Here is a 13,394-nt window from a genome sequence, read left to right as displayed (position 1 = left end):
GAATCTTTCATTATAGAACTTGGCTTGTGTATTCCAATGATGGGCTTCCTCAAATTGCCCTAGGCCTTCATGAGCAAGCAAGTTGGATACACACCCACTTAGTTTCTTTTTGAGCTTTCATATACTTATAGCTCTAGTGCATCCGTTGCATGGCAATCCCTACTCACTCACATTGATATCTATTGATGGGCATCTCCATAGCCCATTGATACGCCTAGTTGATGTGAGACTATCTTCTTCCTTTTTGTCTTCTCCAAAACCACCACTCTATTCCACCTATAGTGCTGAAAAGGTTTTGAGAATGTTAAAAGTATGAAACAATTGCTTGGCTTGTCATCGGGGTTGTGCATGATTTAAATATTTTGTGTGGTGAAGATAGAGCATAGCCAGACTATATGATTTTGTAGGGATAACTTTCTTTAGCCATGTTATTTTGAGAAGACATAATTGCTTTGTTAGTATGCTTGAAGTATTATTTTTTTATGTCAATATGAACTTTTGTCTTGAATCTTTCGGATCTGAATATTCATACCACAGTTAAGAAGAATTACATTAAAATTATGCCAAGTAGCACTCCGCATCAAAAATTCTGTTTTTATCATTTACCTACTCGAGGACGAGCAAGAATTAAGCTTGGGGATGCTTGATACGTCTCCAACGAATCTATAATTTTTGATTGCTCCATGCTATATTATCTACTGTTTTGGACATTATTGGTCTTTATTATCCACTTTTATATTATTTTTGGGACTAACCTATTAACCGGAGGCCCATCCCAGAATTGTTGTTTTTGCCTGTTTTAGGGTTTCGAAGAAAAGGAATATCAAACGGAGTCCAAACGGAATGAAACCTTCGGGAACGTGATTTTCTCATCGAATACAACTCAGGAGACTTGGACCCTACGTCAAGACACATAACAGGAGGCCACGAGGTAGGGGGCGCGCCTACCCCCCCAGGCATGCCCTCCACCCTCGTGGGCCCCCTGTTGCTCCACCGACGTACTTCTTCCTCCTATATATACCCACGTACCCCCAAACGATCAGATACGGAGCCAAAAACCTAATTCCATCGCCGCAACTTTCTGTATCCACGAGATCCCATCTTGGGGCCTGTTCCGGAGCTCCGTCGGAGGGGGCATCGATCATGGAGGGCTTCTTCATCAACACCATAGCCCCTCCGATGAAGTGTGAGTAGTTTACCTCAGACCTATGGGTCCATAGTTAGTAGCTAGATGACTTATTCTCTCTTTTTGGATCTCAATACAATGTTCTCCCCCTCTCTTGTGGAGATCTATTCGATGTAATCTTCTTTTTGCGGTGTGTTTGTTGAGACCGATGAATTGTGGGTTTATGATCAAGTCTATCTATGAATAATATTTGAATCTTATCTGAATTCTTTTATGCATGATTGGTTATCTATTCAAGTCTCTTCGAATTATCAATTTGGTTTGGCCTACTAGATTGATCTTTCTTGCAATGGGAGAAGTGCTTAGCTTTGGGTTCAATCTTGCGGTGTCCTTTCCCAGTGACAGTAAGGGCAGCAAGGCACGTATTGTATTGTTGCCATCGAGGATAACAAGATGGGGTTTTCTTCATATTGCATGAGTCTATCCCTCTAATGTCATCTTGCTTAAGGCGTTACTCTGTTTTTAACTTAATACTCTAGATGCATGCTGGATAGCGGTCGATGAGTGGAGTAATAGTAGTAGATGCAGGCAGGAGTCAGTCTACTTGTCTCGGACGTGATGCCTATATACATGATCATACCTATATATTCTCATAACTATGCTCAAGTCTGTCAATTGCTCAACAGTAATTTGTTCACCCACCGTAGAATACTTATGCTCTCGAGAGAAGCCACTAGTGAAACCTATGGGCCCCGGGTCTATCTTCATCATATTAATCTCCTACTACTTAGTTATTTACTTTGCCATTTACTTTGCCTTTATTTTACTTTGCATCTTTATCAGAAAAATACCAAAAATATTATCTTATCATATCTATCAGATCTCACTCTCGTAAGTGGCCCTACAGGGATTGACAACCCCTATTTGCGTTGGTTGTGAGGATTTATTTGTTTTGTGCAGGTGCAAGGGACTCGCGCGTAGCCTCCTACTAGATTGATACCTTGGTTCTCAAAAACTGAGGGAAATACTTACGCTACTTTGCTACATCATCCCTTCCTCTTCGGGGAAAACCAACACAGTGCTAAAAGAGGTAGCACTAGTCTTTGTTTATTTTGCAACTCCCTTTTCGAGTTACTACTCTTAGCAACTGAACTAGTATTAAATATCAAGGGGTTTGCTATAAACACTAGTAAAGTACACATCAATAACATGTATATCAAATATACCATTGTTCACTTTGCCATCCTTCTTATCCTCCAAGTATCTAGGGTAGTTCCACTTCCAGTGACCATTTCCTTTGCAGTAGAAGCACTCAGTTTCAGGCTTGGGTCTAGCTTTGGGCTTCTTCATGGGAGTGGCAACTTGCTTGCCATTCTTCTTGAAGTTCCCTTTCTTTCCCTTGCCCTTTTACTTGAAACTAGTGGTCTTGTCAACCATCAACACTTGATGCTTTTTCTTGATTTCTACCTTCGCTGATTTGAGCATCGCGAAGAGCTTTGGGAATCGTTTCCATTATCCCTTGCATATTATAGTTCATCATGAAGTTCTAGTAACTTGGTGATAGTGACTAGAGAACTCTGTCAATCACTATCTTATCGGGAAGATTAACTCCCATTTGATTCAAGTGATTGTAGTACCCAGACAATCTAACCACATACTCACTGGTTGAGCTATTCTCCTCCACCTTGTAGGCAACGTACTGTCAGAGGTCTCATACCTCTCGACACAGGCATGCGTATGAGATACCAATTTCAACTCTTGGAACATCTTATATGCTCTGTGGCATTCAAAACATTTTTGAAGTCCCGGTTCTAAGCCGTAAATCATGGTGCACTAAACTATCAAGTAGTCATCATACTGAGCTTGTCAAACGTTCATAACGTCTGCATCTGCTCTTGCAATAGGTTTTTCACCAAGAGGTGCATCAAGGAAATAATTCTTCTATGCAACAATGAGGATAATCCTTAGATCACAGACCTAGTCCGCATCATTGCTACTATCATATTTCAACATAGTTTTTCTCAAGGAACATATCAAAAATAAACGGGGAGCTACATCACGAGCTATTGATCTACAACATAGTTATGGAAATACTATCAGGACTAAGTTCACGATAAATTGAAGTTCAATTAATCATATTACTTAAGAACTCCCACTTAGATAGACATCCCTCTAATCATCTAAGTGATCACGTGATCCATATCAACTAAACCATGTCCGATCATCATGTGAGATGGAGTAGTTTTCAATGGTGAACATCACTATGTTGATTATATCTACTATATGATTCACGCTCAACCTTTCGGTCTCCAGTGTTTCGAGGCCATATCTGCATATGCTAGGCTCGTCAAGTTTAACCCAAGTATTCTGCGTGTGCAAAACTGGCTTGCACCCGTTGTATGTGAACGTAGAGCTTATCACACCCGATCATCACGTGGTGTCTCAGCACGAAGAACTGTCGCAATGGTGCATACTCAGGGAGAACACTTATACCTTGAAATTTAGTGAGAGATCATCTTATAATGCTACCGTCGAACTAAGCAAAATAAGATGCATAAAGGATAAACATCATATGCAATCAAAATATGTGACATGATATGGCCATCATCATCTTGTGCTTTTGATCTCCATCTCCAAAGTACCATCATGATCTCCATCGTCACCGGCATGACACCATGATCTCCATCATCTTGATCTCTATCAACGTGTCGTCATATGGTCGTCTCGCCAACTATTGCTTTTGCAACTATTGCTATCGCATAGCGATAAAGTAAAGCAATTATTTGGTGCTTGCATCTTATGCAATAAAGAGACAACCATAAGGCTTCTGCCAGTGGCCGATAACTTCAACAAAACAAGATCATCTCATACAACAATTTATATCTCATCATGTCTTGACCATATCACATCACAACATGCCTGCTAAAACAAGTTAGACGTCCTCTACTTTGTTGTTGCAAGTTTTACGTGGCTGCTACGGGCTGAGCAAGAACCGTTCTTACCTACGCATCAAAAACCACACGGTATAGTGATTGCTTTATGATCTTGAGAAAGAACCCTGTTCATTGAATCCGATTCAACTAAAGCTGGAGAAACAGACACCCACTAGCCTCCTGTGTGCGAAGCACATCGGTAGAACCAGTCTCATGTAAGCGTACGCATAATGTCGGTCTGGGCCGCTTCATCCAATAATGCCGCTGAATCAAAAATCAACTAGTGACGGCAATCAATATGTATATACCCACGCCTAGAACTCCTTTGTGTTCTACTCGTGCATATAACATCTATGCATAAACCTGGCTCGGACGCCACTGTTGGGGAACTTAGTAATTTCAAAAACAATCCTACGCACAAGCAAGATCATGGTGATGCATAGCAACGAGAGGGGAGAGTTTCGTCCACGTACCCTCGTAGACCGTAAGCGGAAGCGTTATGAGAACGCGGTTGATGTAGTCGTACATCTTCACGATCCGACTGATCCAAGTACCGAATGTACGGCACCTCCGAGTTCAGCACACGGTCAGCTCGGTGACGTCCCATGAACTCTGATCCAGCAGAGCTTCGAGGAAGAGTTCTGTCAGCACGACGGCATGATGACGGTGATGATGATGCTACCGACGCAGGGCTTCGCCTCAGCACCGCTACGATATGACCGAGGTGGATTATGGTGGAGGGGGGCACCGCACACGGCATGGAACAATCAACTTGTGTGTCTTTAGGTGCCCCCACCCCCATATATAAAGGAGCAAGGGGGGAGGCCGACCGACCTTGGTGCACCCCAAGGAGAGGAGGAATCCTCCTCCTAGTAGGAGTAGGATTCATCCTTTCCTAGTCCTACTAGGAAGGAGGGAGGGGGAAGGAAAGAGAGGGAGAGTGAGAGTGAGAGGGAAAGAGGGGCCGCGCCCCCTCCCCTAGTCGAATTCGGAGTCCTCATGGGAGGGGGCGCGCCACCTCTTGGGCTGCTTCTCTCTCTCCCCTCAGGCCCACTAAGTCTCAATACTTCCCCGGGGGGGGGGGTCCGGTAACCCCTCTGGAACTCCGGTTTTCTCCGAAACCATCCGGAACACTTCCGGTGTCCGAATATAGCCGTCCAATATAACAATCTTTATGTCTCGACCATTTCGAGACTCCTCGTCATGTTCGTGATCACATCCGGGACTCCGAACTACCTTCGATACATCAAAACACATAAACTCATAATACCGATCGTCACCGAACTTTAAGCGTGCGGACCCAACGGGTTCGAGAACTATGTAGACATGACCAAGACTCGTCTCCGGTCAATAACCAATAGCGGAACCTGGATGCTCATATTGGTTCCTACATATTCTACGAAGATCTTTATCGGCCAAACCGCGTAACAACATACGTTGTTCCCTTTGTCATCGGTATGTTACTCGCCCGAGATTCGATCGTCGGTATCTCAATACCTAGTTCAATCTCGTTACCAGCTAGTCTCTTTACTCGTTCCGTAATACATCATCCCGCAACTAACTCATTAGTTGCATTTCTTGCAAGGCTTATAGTGATGTGTATTACCGAGAGGGCCCAGAGATACCTCTCCGACAATCGGAGTGAAAAATCCTAATCTTGATCTATGCCAACTCAATAAGTACCATCGGAGAGACCTGTAGAGCACCTTTATAATCACCGAGTTATGTTGTGACGTTTGGTAGCACATAAAGTGTTCCTCCGGTATTCGGGAGTTGCATAATCTCATAGTCATAGGAACATGTATAAGTCATGAAGAAAGCAATAGCAACAAACTAAATGATCATCGTGCTAAGCTAACGGATGGGTCAAGTCAATCACATCATTCTCTAATGATGTGATCCTATTAATCAAATGACAACTCATGTTTATGGCTAGGAAACTTAATGTCACAGCCCCAGAATATTGCTTGTATTAGTGGCAGGATAGAGCACTCATGCATCATGTCTAATTTCTGAAACTTGGAATTGAGGAAAGTGGAAGCCTCAAAAACTTAATTAAAAGAAGGGCAAAGAACCCTGGAAATCTCATTCTTTGTTTCCAAGATGTCCTTTTGCAATGTTTGAGAATTTTGGCAAGAGCTATATATCAAACCAAAATTTAGGAACATTTTAAGGAATCATTTTGGGACTATGAATTTAAATCTATAGCTATTTGAACTTGAACTTATATTCATATAACTAGAATATATTTTCAAATGTTTCTGAAATAGTTTATGTGCCTTGGAAAAGTCCATGAAGCAACATAAATAAATTCAGAGGAAGTTTGGCACTTGTTCGAATTTTGTTTGAATTCAAAACAGTGGCAAATGAACTAAATGAAATAATAGAAAACTAAATAATTAGAAAAATAGAAGGAAATAGGAAAGCAGAAGAGAGAGAGAGAGAGAGAGAGAGAGAGAGAGTAGCTGGGCCACTTACCTGGCCTTACTTGTAGCCGGCCCATTAGGTAGCCCATCCCACCAGCGCCTCCCTCTCACCTTCCTCCTCGCGCCAGTAGGCGAGGGCGCGTGCGCATCGCGAGCTGGCCACGCGCTGGGCCACCTCCTGCTTCCTGCTGCCACCTCGACACCCTGGACAACGCCACGCAGCACCCTGGACCCCCTCGACCGCTCCCCTCTCAACCTGCCTCGCCTCTCTAGCTCTCTCTCCCGAAGCCTAGCAGAGCCGTCGCCACCGTTCGCTGCCGCCATGGCTACCGCACCCCCCTCGCCCTGCCGCTGATCCCAGAAGCACCGCCGTGTTCCCCTCGTCCTCTCCACCGAGCTGTACGACACCGGAGGCCCTAGAACATCACCATCGCCGTCGTCATCAACCTCTGCCTCGACGATCGCCGCCGTCAAATTCGTCACCGTCCGGCCTTCCCCGAGCCCGCCGAGCATCTCTTTGTGACCGTGGTGAGCCCCCGGTCATTTCTCCCCTAACCCCGCTTTCGTTTGGTCGCCGTAGCCATCGCCCCCTTGCTTACCGTAGCCGCCGCCTCACGGGCTTGTCGCGGCGAAGCCCCGGTGACCTTTTGGTCCCGTGCATGCGTCCGTTGCACTCGCAACGTCCCGTAGAGCAAAACTAGCACGACAGCCGGCTCGTTTGCAAGCCGCAGCGCCAACTCCACACCCACCCGAACTCCGGCCGTCGCCAAAGCTCGTCGCCAGCATGATTCCGGCGACCCCCGCACCCAACTCTGCCTCCTCTTGATGCAGGAGAGCAAGGGCTATGCCCTAGTGCCCTCAGCGCTAAGCCGACGCCTCTAGCGCAAATCCGGCGCGCCCCGTCGTGTTCTGTGGTCGCCGCTGGCTGAACTCCGGCGAGCTCGACGTGGCCCCATCATTAGCAGCTAATGACATCACTAATTAACCCTAGAGCCACTTACAGACGGGCCCCACTGCCTAATTAACCCTGGTTTAGTTTTGTTTAGATTAAACTAACCCCATAGGGCCCACAGGTTAGTTTGACCTGGCCACGTCACCTGTTGACCGACCCCACACGTTAGCGTTGAGTAGCTGACGTGGCTATTGAACTGACCCCACCTGTCGGTGACCTAGACAGCACTTTGTGACTGACCAGTGGACCCCACTGGTCAGGTTTGACCTGGTCAGCCGCAGTTGACTTGCTGACGTCATAGTGACACAATGCTGACGCAGTTAATAATTTTCTGGATTTAATATAATTCAGAAAATTCCAGAAAATCCTTTAAACTTCTAAAAATCATAGAAATTCAACGGTAACTCCAAATGAAATAAGTTATATATGAAAAATTATCAGAAAATAGAATCTATCCATCTGTACCATTTTCATGCATGTTGGAACAACTTATAGTTGCTGAACATGGCAAATCATATGTTTGGCATTTAAAGAATCACATATGGAGTTTGAATTCGAACCTTTGGTTCAAACCAACTTCATTTAACTTGCTGCTAGTTGCATTAGCTCAAAACACCAACATGTTGCCATGTCATGATCATGCATCATATTGTTGAATTGCATTGATTGTGTTTCTTCTCTGTTGCTGGTAATTGTTCCCCCTCAGTAGACGTGGTTCCGACGATGAGATCGATGACACCGATGAAGAGCTATATTATCTTCAGAAGTGCCAGGCAAGCAAACCCCCTTGTTCATCCCGATACAATCCCACTCTCTCGTTTCTGCTCTCTTTTACTGCATTAGGACAACAACGATTCAACTGTTACATGTTGCGGTAGTTGAACCCCTTTCCTCTGCATGACTTGTCATTGCCACAGTAAATAGATGAAACCCACTAGCATGAGTAGGAGTTGTTTGAGCCCTGATGTGCCTACTCATTCATGCTTGTTGTCATGCCTGCTACTGCTTAGAGTTGAGTCAGGTCCGATTCATCGGGGATGAATTGGAATGTGGTGAACATGTCCTACTGTTGAGAGCTAAGTGTGTGAACACGATTTGGTAAAGGTAGCGGTGAGAGGCCATGTAGGAGTACATGGTGGGTTGTCTCACTGAAACCATCCTCAGGAACCGAGTTCTGTGTTTGTGATCCATGAACAGTTACTACAACACATTGGGTTCCAGTAACTCGGCCCCTCTCGGCTTATTAATCGCCATGATCTCTGTCCAGGAGTTGCAACTAGTTTTTGGTGTTTGTAGGATATGTGTTGGGGCCCGTGTGTAGCGCTGACCCTAGGGGTGGGCTATGATGCGGTAGAGACACGAGGCACGGTGTATAGGGACGCTCATTTGGTGCCTCAGGAACCCTGCTCTCATCATTTGGGGTCATGAGCAAAACCCCGGCCTGATCTCCTTGCGGATGGAACCCGAATAGGCGATAAACCTGGACTAGAGACTTGTGTGGTTAGTCAGGTCATGGCGGACTCCTTCACCAGGCTTCCGCTTGAAGGTCACCAAGATACATGACGTGTACATGGTGGTAAGTGGCGAGAGCGTGTGTGAAGAAGTACACCCCTACAGGGTTATAAATGATCTATTCGAATAGCCGTGGCTGCGGTAAAGGACTTCTGGGTTGCCTGTACAGTTCATAGACAAGTGAAAGTGGATACTCTAAAATGCGCAAGATAAGCATGAGTGCTATGGATGGCGTTCTTGTAGGGAGACGGGAGCGGATCCATAGTGGTGTATTTATTGGTGAATATGTGGACTCATGTGCGCCACCTCAAAAGAGTTACTTGCAGTAGTAGTTCAGGTTAGCCACTAAGTCAAAGCTGGCTTGCTGCAGTTAAACCCCACCATCCCTTTGTTGATAATGTTGCATATGTAGATAGTTCTGATGTAAGTCTTGCTGGGTACATTTGTACTCATATTTGCTTAATTTATGTTTTGCAGAGAGACTTCAGTCTCGCTAGTAGTTCCACGTGGACTTCGACGTTTAGCTTGTTACCTCAGCTACTATCTTGTGCCCTCAGCAGGGTCTTGTAGATAGTCAGGCTTCTCAGCCTTTTCTTTTGTAGTTGTCTGTACTCAGAGAAGTTAAGCTTACGCTTGTGCTATTGCTTGTATGACTTGAATGCTGGGTCATGGGACCCATGTTTGTAATATCTAGTTCCTCGGAGCCTAATGAATAAATACTTTGAGTTGTAGAGTTTTGTTGTGATGCCATGTTGTATTTACACATATCAGGCATAGTGTGTGTCTGATTGAAATGCTTGGTATGTGTGGGATCCAACAACCTAGTTGTTTATCCTTGGTAGCCTCTCTTATGGGGAAATGTAGCCTAGTGCTTCTAGTGAGCCATGGTAGTCTGCTACAGCCCGGTTTACCGGAGTCCTACTAGCCCAGTTACTACTGCTCTGGAACACTTAGACTGGCCGACATGTGATTCACTTTGTTCCTGTGTCTGTCCCTTCGGGGAAATGTCACGCGGTGAGTTCCGGAGTCCTGCTAGCCTGCTACAACCCAGGTTGCCGGATTCCTATTAGCCTAGTTGCTACAGTCTGGATTCACACACTGATGACCGACACGTTTGATGTTGGTTCATGCATGTCTGTCCCCGTAAGTTAGTGCCACTTTGGGTTCACGACTAGTCATGTCAGCCCGGGTTCTTTTTTATATGGATGCTAGCGACACTATCATATACGTGAGCCAAAAGGCACAAACGGTCCCGAGCTAGGTAAGGTGGCACCCGTGGGAATACCGGGTGTGAGGCCGCAAAGTGATATGAGGTGTTACATGCTAGATCGGTCTGACTTAGGATCGGGGTCCTGACAGCTTTGGTATCAGAGCCTGATTGCCTGTAGGATTACCAAGCCAAACTGGTCGAAGTTTAGTCTAGAAATGCTCTAGTTATATAAGGGAATTGATTGTGGATGGGAACGTAAGGCTGTTTTTACTCCTTTACCTTATGCCCTTCTAATCTGAGTCATCCTCTTCTCTTCTACAGGGATTAAGAACTAGGCTTCTCATCTTTCTATCAGGATCACGTGTTACTAATCCGTAGACTTATAGGAATGATGGATTCAAGTCCCAATTCAGCTCCTACTACTTCTGTGTTTGCATAGCTGGCCTCAAAACCTTGATATTATGATGTTGACCGGTTATGCTACCATTTTGCAGGATGTCTCAAATCTTTTTGAGCATTTACAGCCGTTATGCTGTCCGAGTCATCCCAGGTTTCTAAATAGTGTGATGCATTTGCAATCCCATCTCTCCATTCTCGATGTTCCTTTGGGCCCGTTTAACCACACTAATCGGTGAGTTGAGGTACTCTATTGTCTCGCCATATATGTTGGAGCTATTATTATGACCCTAGGTGTCTTAGAGGATCACCCAATAATCTAGCCATGTTTTGGGTTCCCAGTGTGATGATTCTGGCCATCATTCTCGAAAGCATCCCGTGATGCCACTTAGTTAGTAGGCATTCTATTTATGGGTTCTTGAACCCAAGAATCGCTCTACTCACTTCCTGTTGTTAGTGTTTTCTCGTTCCTTTAGGTTATTAGTAACCTTTGCGATAGTCCTCGAGGTCCGTGGTTTATCCTTCTTCCAAATACCATGAACTACTTATGGCAGAAGCTCTCCTGAACCAAAACGTCACAATAAGAGTGCTCTTGATGAGTTCACCATTCTGCATTGTGATTCTGCCAGTCCTACATTTCTGCATGGATTATCTGGAAGAAACATGTTGAACTTGTTTGACATACTAAATCTATGCATCCGCAACTCAGAAAACCATAGGTTCCTTTGAGTTGTCTCTCTTTAGTTGTATTCTGACCTCTGTCTATCAATTGATAGTCAGGACTAGTTGTGCATTCATGTTATCGATGCCTATTATTCTTGTGGTCCATCAAGCCATTCTATTCCGGAATGACTAGGAGAAACAAACTTCAGTACCTCATCCATTTCTTGGACTGGTCAAAGTAGTTGTATTCCGTGGATCAAAATGCCAATCTAGCTTTTGCTCTGCTCTACCATGAAGTATTACCCCCTTTATGCCAGGATTGTCATGAGAATTGCACCACCTCTTATGAATTCTTGACGCAGTGATACTTCTTGCCATCATTGTTCATTCCTCGGTTCCCATGTTATTGTAACTGGAACGCCGACAAGTGAATCATGATGTGTGAAATTAATACTCCTAGCAACCCCGTTGCTTGGTAGTTAATGGACGATAAATTCATTCATAGCGTGTTGGTTACTAAACCATCATTCTAAGATTGATCGTGCTACCTAGTCCTTTCCCTGGTGCACTCCTCGATCAATGAGATAGGATTGTGTCAACCCATCACTCTCTTGGTCACATCGTCTTGCCCTGAAAAGCAAGATTGTTCTCGAGCTTAGTAACATATCGGTGGATCGTGATTTTCTGATTATCTTCTGGGAAGTATCACCAGGTTGTTTCCTGACCACTATGTTGAGCCCGTGATCTGGTTGGTTTTCTTGTAAACCACCCCTTCTCCAAGAATCTGTGTTGGATACCCTAAGCTAGTTAGTCAAGCTAAACAACAACTTGGAGAGTTGGAAGATAAAGCTTTGCCCTACTTAGTTCATTTCAAAGGGATATCCTCATGTGTTGTTGAAGAAAGATGATATCTTCATCAATTGGTCCTCGTGATCAATTGTTGGATATACTATCTTGTCAATACTTTGATTTGAGTGTGGGCTACCGTCAAATCAAATTAGAACCAACGATGTTCGTAATGTTATCTTACTCGTGGTTGTTTCCTCGAGCATACACCATTATATCTTTTGGGTCTGACCAATACTATCGTCTTGTTCACATAGTTTAGGAATTCCACCTATATGGAAGCCTGGATGGATTGTTGTTAAGCCCATTGACAACATTTTCATCTTGTCCATGATTCAAGTTGAACATCTAAGTTAGTGTTGGAAACTTTTATAAGCATTATCTTCATGTCCCGTTCATGAAGCATATGTTTGGATGAAAGAAGTGACTTCCTCTAGTTCACGTGCATTTGGAGCAAGTTACCGCCGTGAATTCGAGAAAGCTTGTACTCCCTCCGGTCCTTTTTACTCTGCATATTAGAATTCTTTGGAGTCAAACTTCACAAAATTTGACCGTATTTATATGAAAAATATCAACATCTGCCATGCTAAAGTTATATAATATGAAACTTTAAGTCATGACACATCTAGTGGTATTGATTTCAGATTGTAATGTTGGCACTTTTTTCTACAAAGTTGGTCAAACTTTACGAGGCTTGACTTCAGTCAAATCTTATATGCAAACTAAAAAGGACCGGAGGGAGTATTTTTCTTCTTTTGGAATCATCCCAAGTCAGTCATGCACGTGCGAAGCATTCTATGGTCTGATAGACTGATCATCTCCATCCATATGTAATCCCTAGCACACCAAGCCACTGATTGACTTATTCAAGGAGAAGAAGTTCCTTCATAAGAGCTAATTATATGACTTATTCAAGGGCTTCGCTCTCCGCAATGATGGTTCCCAGCCAGAACTCGGTAGTGTTTTATTGTAAGACTACTATGTGGTCATGCTTGTCTGGGACAGCGTGTTCACATGTGTGTAGCGGAACCAGCTCATGTTTTGGAGCTTGCTATCGTAGTTCATTTCCCGAGAATCTCGCAACATCGTCTTGTTGATTTGTGTTGCAAACTTTCCTTTCCAGACATGATGTCTCAAATATCCTGTTACCAACCAGATCTGAATCTCAGGCAGATATAATGGTTGAAAAACTCCCAACATTTGCATTTTGTTCCCAGCTTGCACCGCCATTGTGCCAATTTCCCACGGGCTGCCCCTCCCAGTAATTACTATTCAGGATCATCTTCAAAAGTGGTCCTACCATGGGTCCCATCCATTTCCGATGATAAGC

Source organism: Triticum urartu, chromosome 7 (assembly GCF_003073215.2).
Source record: "Triticum urartu cultivar G1812 chromosome 7, Tu2.1, whole genome shotgun sequence".
Classification (NCBI taxonomy): domain Eukaryota; kingdom Viridiplantae; phylum Streptophyta; class Magnoliopsida; order Poales; family Poaceae; genus Triticum; species Triticum urartu.
This window is presented reverse-complemented; position numbering follows the sequence as displayed.